Source organism: Onychomys torridus, chromosome 3, assembly GCF_903995425.1.
Source record: "Onychomys torridus chromosome 3, mOncTor1.1, whole genome shotgun sequence".
In the NCBI taxonomy this organism is placed as follows: Eukaryota; Metazoa; Chordata; class Mammalia; order Rodentia; family Cricetidae; genus Onychomys; species Onychomys torridus.
This window is the reverse complement of record NC_050445.1, coordinates 127,710,733-127,719,254: the sequence shown is the minus strand read 5'-3', so window position 1 is coordinate 127,719,254 and position 8,522 is coordinate 127,710,733.

Genomic DNA, 8,522 nt, shown 5'->3' with positions numbered 1-8,522 from the left:
GGCAAAAATAGCCATTTGGGCAAGAAACTGTTCTTGCCTGGACTGCTTGATCAACTGGATATACAGGACCCATAGAAAGATGACCACTAAACTTTGCTTGACAAAATGGTCCTTCAGGTTCCTGCTTCGCAGAGGAAACTGCCAGACATTCTACAGGACACTGAAAAAAGTGACCGAGAGACTCTAGCCCTGTGGGCTGAAGACAAATGCCCCAACTTTACAAAGGAACATTAGGTGACTGTCCAGGCTGCCAGCTGTCTCTGTCTACTCTTGCAAGACTCCCGAAAGTTGCTTGTATCCTTCTCCCAGTTCTCAGGTAATATTATATCCTTCTGAAGTCTTTGATGTGGTTGAAGACTAGATAGTTATAATTTCCTCAGTTATGATAAAAGATAAGTTAGATATAAAACCTTAGACTCACAAATATAAGATAGATAGGATATCTTCTTTAATATTGTAACTGTAATTCTTGCTTGATAATTGTTTTGTTATCTGAAATTTTACTATATAAAAGTTAAAACCTTGCTTTTTGAAAAAAAAGAAAAGGGGAAATGCTGTGGGATGTTCTGTATGTCAAATGTGTTGCTCTGATTGGTTAAAATAAATAAAGTGCTGATTGGCCAGTAGCCAGGCAGGAAGGATAGGGTAGGTGGGACAAGGAGAAGAGAATTCTGGGAAGTGAAGGCTGGGACAGGGAGACACTGCCAGCCGCCGCCATGACAAGTGAAATGTAAGGTACTGGTAAGCCACAAGCCAGGTGGCAAAGTATAGATTAATAGAAATGGGTTAATTTAAGATAGAATAAATAGATAACAAGAAGCCTGCCATGGCCATACAGTTTATAAGTAATATAAACATCTGAGTAATTATTTTATAGGTGGGTTGTGGGGCCGTGGGTGCTTGGTGGCACCTGGAGAGAAGCTCTCCAACTACAAACAAGTCTTGTTATCTTCTTTGACAAGAATTCTAGCGATGAGCCCCCATAGGACGTCTCAGCTCAGGGGACAAAGGTGCCATCCCCTCTGCTCTGCCATCCTTTTGGGGACAAAGTATTTGTATCTGCTCCATGTTTCTCCATCTCATTTTATTTATTTATTTTTATTTTGTGCGCACTGGTGTTTTGCCTGCATGTATGTCTCTGTGAGGGTGTCAGATCTTGGAGTTACAGACAGATGTGAGCTGCCATGTGGGTGCTGGGAACTGAACCCGGGTCCTTTGGAAAAACAGCCAGTGCTCTTAACTGCTAAGCCATCTCTCCAGCCCCTGTTTCTCCATCTCTTGCTCCTATGTTATGAGGCAAAGCCAGTCGGGGTGAGCTTTCTCTGGTAGCACAATGGCCAGAACCAGGTGACAAGAGCTTTCTGGAACTGCCATAGGAGCGGGGGACATGGCCTTTGGACCGCCACACTTACTGAATCTAGAGGCCCAGGCACGAGGACCTGAGTTGGAATCCCCAGCATCCACATGAAAAGCTCCAGGTGGCTGTGGGGGAACATCTGAAACCCCAAGTCCATGATGGAGGAGATAGAGGATGGCTGTGGCTTGCTGCCTGCCAGCCTAGTTCCGGGTTCACAGAGAGAGGCTGCCTCAAGGGAGTGTGATAAGGTAGGACACCTGCCTCCTCCTCTGACCTTTGCACATGCTTGAGTTTGCATACTGCCCCCCACTACTGCCCCCCAAAACACACACAGGCATGTGTGAACTTTTTAGAAGGAGGGAGGCATCAATAGTAATTTAAGATGTAATAAATTTAAAATATAAACAAAAGAGTCATCTTTGGTGGAATCCAGGACTTGTTGACCAATCAGCTTAGCTACTTAAAGAACTCCAGGACAATGAAAGACCCTAAAAGAAAAGGAAGAAGGAGCAACACCTGAGAAACAACACCTGAGGTGGTGCTCTGGGCCAAGCCTGAGGTGTGACTTGGTAGCAGAGCACCTGCCTACCATGTGCAAGGTCCTAGGTTCAATCCTGCAACCTTCAGGGCTCTGAGTTCTCTTAAAACAAAGTCAGGCAGGTTGCTTGCCTGTATTGGGAGGAGCTTGAAGCGGCCTGGTCCACCTTTGGAGAGAGGACTTTGGGTGTGTTCTGCTGCCCTCTGCTGGCTATGAGAATTATTGACCGGGCTATCCAACAAATCTGAAGGGCTCGTTTTCTCTGAGGAAGGCAGTCACAGCTCGCCTTTGCTTGCAGGAGCATTATGTGGAGCTGGGTCTCACTCCATCTAAACCCTCATACCTAAACTGAGTCAGTTTTCCAAGCAAACATGATCCCTGATTAGGGGAGAGCATAGAGACAGTACAAGATAGTAGATGAGGAGAGAGCTGACCCTCCCTAGGTGTCCCTAGCAGCCTAGCCAAAGGAGAGGCTCCTGCAGTTCCTCCTTGATCCGAAGGACCCAAGCCCTGCATTAATTCTTGACACTGCACCGGTTACAGGGCCTTGGCTCTGCTTAACCAGCGCCCAGCACCCATTCAGAAAGCAGGTGGCACACGCCTTCAATGCGCTCTTCTGTCTGTAACAGTAGGCCCTGCCAGTGCAACAAAATCACTGCAATTACCAAATCATCGAGGAGGAAAAGAAAATAGACTTGAACCCGGGGGGGGGGGGTACAGTATCCTGTACGACCCAGCTCAGCCTTTGCCACACATGCCTGGTTTCCAGCACAGCCATCTCTCTTGGTTCTGCAGCATCTCCTACCAGAGCAGCTCCAGTCCGACATTCTCAGAGGAGGCAATGGTTGGAGCCAGGTCCTTATCTTATGATACTTCTTTTCTTTTTCTTTTTTAAAAAGATTTATTTATTATGTATACAACATTCTGCCTGCATGTATCCTTGCACACCAGAAGAAGGCACCAGATCTCATTATAGATGGCTGTGAGCCACCATGTGGGTGCCAGGAATTGAACTCAAGACCTCTGGAAGAGCAGTCAGTGCTCTTAACCTCTGAGCCATCTCTCCAGCCCCCTTATGATATTTCTACAGTGGCCTTTGAAAAATGCTTCAGGAGTGGAGAGCAGGCCCCCCGAAGCAACCCCTGCGACATCTGTCAGTGGTAGAGTACAGGGATCCAGGGTGGCTGCTTGGGCATCTTCACTGGAGAACCATCACTGACAGCCTTGGACAGCTCCTGGACTTTGATGATACAGCTTTTATGCTGCTATGTAAATTGTGGGTGGAATGGAGTTCTGTCGGTAGAGTTGATAGAATGCTTTCCTAGCATACATGAAGCCCGTTTGATCCCTGGCACTGCATAAACCAGGCAATAATCCTTAAAAGATAGTGGTAAAAGAATTAGGAGCTCAAGATCATCCTTGGCCGCATATCAAGTTCAAGACCATCCTGAGCTACATGACACACACACACACACACACACACACACACACACACACACACAACCTCCAGTCAAATCTTTTCCTGCTCTCCCTAGGTACCCAGTGCTGCCTAGCATGTGATAAGAAGTCACCCCATCCCTGAGCATTGGCTGAGCCCTGTGAGAACACAGGCTGTAGAATGGAGGACTGGCGGGTGGAGCCAGAAAGATAGGTCTAGGAGGAAGGAAGATACTTTGCAGGTAGGTGCAGCAAGCTCTAGGCACAGAGGTTGGCTCTGTCCTCTTTCCAGGAGGCAAGTGGCCCCATCCCCCCTGAGTTGCTCACCCCATGTTTATTTTAGCTGGGAAAATCCAACAAAGGCTCCCAAGGCCTCACTCATCGCTTCCTTAAACCAATAGCTAGCCTTTCTGGTGGAGCTCACCAGTTAGACCTCCCTGCCTGCCCCTGAAAATCTCCCAGAACCACTGTCACCCCCTTCTCAGCAACACCCATTTCACTGAGTATAAACCCATGCCCAGCCATCCCCACCATGAGGAGATAAGCTCCGTACGTCAGGAGAAAGGATTCTCTTTTAAAGTCTCTGCTCTATGGCCCCTTCCCAGAACAGCTGTCCGTCTCCTAATGATGAGCCCTCTCCTTCCATCCTCAGACACCAGATTCTCCTCCTCTGATCTTCAGGTCACCACATCCGCTGATGTAAAGGGGACCGGATCCGGGTCTGCAGACCCAAAGATCCCTTTCTCCTCACATCCCCACCATTGTGCAAGTTACCTAAGCCCTCTAGACTTCAAGTTTTCATCTCTAAAATGAATTTCCTGGGCCGCTGAAACAGTTCGGTGGGTAAAGGCACTTTCTACCTTAGTTCCACCCTGTCTTAGTCAATGCTCTGTTGCTGTGAAAAGACACCATGACCACAGCAACTCTTAGGAAGGAAAGAATTTCATTAGGGTTGGCTTAGAGTTTCAGGGTTTTAGTCCATCGTCATCATGGCATGGGGCATGGTGGCATGCAAGCAGATATGGTGCTGGAGAAGCAGCTGAGAGTTCTACATCTGGATCCACAGGCAGCAGGAAGAGAGGAAGCCACTGGACCTGGCTAGGGCCCTTGAAACCTTGAAGCCCAACCCCCAGTGACATACTTCCTCCAACAAGGCCACACCTCCTAATCCTTCAAATAGTGCCACTCCCTGATGGCCAAGTTTTCTAATCTATGAGCCGATGGGGGCCGCTCTCGTTTAAACCACCACACGTTCCCTAGACCCACATGATGGAAGGAGAAAACCAACTCCCACAGGTTGTCCTTTGACCACCACGTGTGCACTGTGGCATGCACTCCCTCACTCAGACACAGTGCCTGTTCATATACTCCCTGCAATGACCAGCAAAATCATACCTGGAGGTACTCCGTTCATCATTGGAAACCAGCAGGATTTAGTGGGCTTGCAATAGCACTGCTGGCTATTCTGTGCCATTCAGCCCCCAAACTTCCAGAGCAGATCCTGTGACCAGGCATCAGCCGGGTCAGGTCATCTTCTAACCGTGGCCCGAGCTGAACCAGCAGAGCCTCAGGAGACTTTATCCTCGAGGGATAGACCATCTCTCAGGCAAGACAAGACTAATTCACAAAGCAATTAGTAAAAATCACAAAATAACTTAAAAGTACTGGCTTGTTGGGTGTAGGCTGTCTGTGTACTAATAAGAAGATGGGTTTGTATGGCACTGAGAATGTACTTCGCACTTAGAAAGCAATCTGCTATTTCATGGAATCCTCAAAACAAACCTGCACACAAGTGTTCTGAGCAGCAAGCAGAAGAGGAAACTGAGGACCACACAGATGAAATGGATGCTTCATGTTCCTGCTACCAGCAGACACACGACTTAGAAAGATTTCTACCTGCTCCTAACGTCATCTGAAATAGACTGACTCCTGCCTTTTCCTGTTAAGTGGTACCTGTGCACATGAGGTGGTGTGTGTGTGTGTGTGTGTGTGTGTGTGTGTGTGTGTGTGTGTTTGCATGCACGCATGCACGCTTGCCCTGGCTGGCATTGTGGCACATCACAGACCATGTGGCTTCTCTCTCTGGTTTGTAGATTGACTTTCCCCTCAAACATCATCATCTTCCCTTTGTGTACATGTCTGGGTCCTTTCCTCTTCTTACAAGGACACCACCCTCACTGGATTAGGTCCTCTCCCAAAGACTTTATTTTAACTGAATTGCTATTCATTCCTTTGCTTGTTTGTTTGAGACAGGGTCTTAATGTGCAGCCTTAGCTGGCCTAAAACTCAAGGGACCAGCCTACAGCATCTGCCTACAGAGTGCTGGGACCAAAGGTGTGTGCGATCACTCTCAGCCTGAATTGCCATTTTAAAGACCCCATCTCCAACTGCAGTGATATTCAAAGGCATTGTGGCTTACAGCATCTGCAGACTAATTGGAAGAGACACAGTTCAGCCCAGAATGGTGTTAGACAGGGGTCAGTGTACCTTGAACTTATCTCTCAACCTTTCTTCCCCATCCTCTCTCCATTTGCACCCCATGTAGACTCTCACCTAGAGCTGCTGTGTCCTTTGCCTTTAGTCTAGGCTCCCACACAGCTGCGGTGGCTTCTCCATGATGGATAGGTCTCCAGGCAACCAAGGCTGCAGCAGGCCCTGGTGGGCCTTCTGGGAAAACACAGCCAGGTTCCCTCGGAAAGCAAAGAAGGGGGAAAGGGCCAGGAAGCAGAGTGGGGGGGGGGCAAAGAGGAGGGAAGAAAAGGACGTTGAACACAGCAAGGGGACCCCACAGGAATGGAACTGGCTCTCCAGAGGAGCTGTGATGAACACTTCACACCAAATCCAAAGCCATACTGAGGTGAGGCCCGTCTTCACAGCATGTTACCTCACATCCCAGAACCCCAGTCAGCTCCTTTGTAACATGGGGGCATGAGGAGCCAACAATGTCACGCCGCCATCAAGATCCTGTGAACTAATTTTTGTAAAGCAGTGACTGACACATTGTAGGTGCTATCAGGAACACATTATGACTTTCTTCAATTTACTTATTTGAAGTTATCGTTATTGTGTGTATATGATGTGAGTAGATTCTCTCCTTCTACCTGTATGTGGGTTCTGAGAACCAAACTCCAGTCACTAGGCTCACACAGCAAGGGCTTTGCCTGCTGAACCATCTCACTGGCCCCCTATGAGGCTCTTGCTCTACAAAAGTATTTGAAAACTGTTGAACAATCATCCAGTAACCCACGCTGGACTGGGCTGAGGGCTGGACTGATCCAGAGCTTTCTCAGAGGCTCTGATGAAGGGACAAAAGGAACTTAAGTCTTGTGTCCTTGCTGGGGCATAGACTTGGCAAGGCCAGGCTGGGGCTGAGACCAAGGTCTCAAAGAAGTTAGTTTCAGTTCCTGGGAATTTGGCTTTCCCCCTGTAACAAACACTTGTTGTTAGTTCCAAGACTGCGACTATGTGCCCAGTCCGTGATGCTCTGGAGATGCCTTGTACTCTCCTTGTCCAAGGCTGCTTGCTTAGCCTCGGGCTGATTCTGTCCTACTGTTGACTCTGTCCCCTTTCTCCCCTGAAGACAGTATATAAGACCCTGTACTTCTTTATAGTTTGCTTAGCTTAAGACACAGCTCGTGCAAGACGTCCTGATCAAACACTTTATTATCTTCTCTATCTTCTATCTTTATCTTCTGATCTGCTCCTCTCTCTCAGGACCTTGTCATTGAAGAATGACCTCCTGGTCCAGGTCAGGACTGTACTGTTTTCTTTTGGTTTTACAAATGTTAAAGGCTGGGGAGATGGCTCTGTGGATGAAGGGCTTGCCCTACAAGTCTGAGTTCCTAAATTTAGATCTCCAGATCTCATGTAAAATTCAGATGAGGCAGTGTGCAATGCCAGCACTCCCGCAGCAAGAAGGGAGGCAGAGACAAGGGATCCCAGGAAGTCTGCAGGCCAGACAGTCTGCCATATGCGGCAGTGAGCAACAATACATGCATAAATGAGAAACAAAATTTAAAACACAGTCATGGATCTCAAGCAGTATGGTGACTCCTGTGCACTGAGTCAGTCCTAGCCAATAGGTAAGTGTCCCTAGAAGTTCCATGTGTCTGATACTGTGTGTGGTGGTTTGAATAGGAACGGCCCCATAGACTCATATGTTTGTATGCTTGGCCCATAGGGAGTGGCGCTATTTGGAGGTGTGGCCTTGTTGGAGGAAGTGTGTCACCGTGGAGGCGGGCTTTGAGGTCTTATATGCTCAAGCCAGGCCTGGTGTGGCAGTCTTCACTTCTGCTGTCTGCTGATCCAGATGCAGAACTCTCCAATTCCTCTCCACCACCACGTCTGCCTGCACGCTGCCATGTCCCAACCATGATGATAATGGACTAAACCTCTGAAACTGTAAGCCAGCCCCGATTAAATGTTTTCCTTTATAAGAGTTGCCATGGTCCTAGTGTCTGTTCACAGCAATAAAACCCTAACGAAGACACTGTAGATGGTAGTGTCCCAGAAACTGTGATGTGCCTGTAAGGGGGTCACTGTCATTCCTTTAGAGTGGCCCTGCCCTTGCTGCCCCCCATGGGTCCAGCATCCCTACTAAACGCTGGTTCTCAATGGCTACCTTTCCAGTAGTGGGCTTCCTCCAGCACTCCCTCTGTGGTACCCAGGTACCACAGAAGTGTGGATCTGGCATGTTCTGATGGGACAAACCAATCAGACTGGTTCTGGGTGGTGAGCATTCTCAGTCCTGGATGAGGAAGTACCCAAGGCCCGAGTAGACGAGGGCAGAGCAGCCGTAAGGGTAGGGCAATAGCGTCCTGTAGTGCTAACAATTTCCCTCTACTCACCGCCATCTCTGTCTTCCTGGAGTGAAGTCCACCTTCCAAGGACTGCCACTGCCAGTTGTGGACTTGTGCTTGCCTGAAATTTCTCCTGCTGCCCATAAGATCTGAACCCAGTAACACAAATAACTGAGAAGCTAGATGACTTGGTTGGGACGCGGATGCCACCATGGCTTTCTGTCCCACACGACCTTCAGTTTTGTGATCAATTACTTCTATCCACACCACCAGCCCAGGCTTCCCAGCCCTCTGCCTGCTCTGCTGAGCTAACCTGGTGCAGCAGGTGGATGTGGCGAGTGCCTCAGCATCACCTCAGGCTAGTGGGGCTGCCCTCAACCCTGCAGCTCTG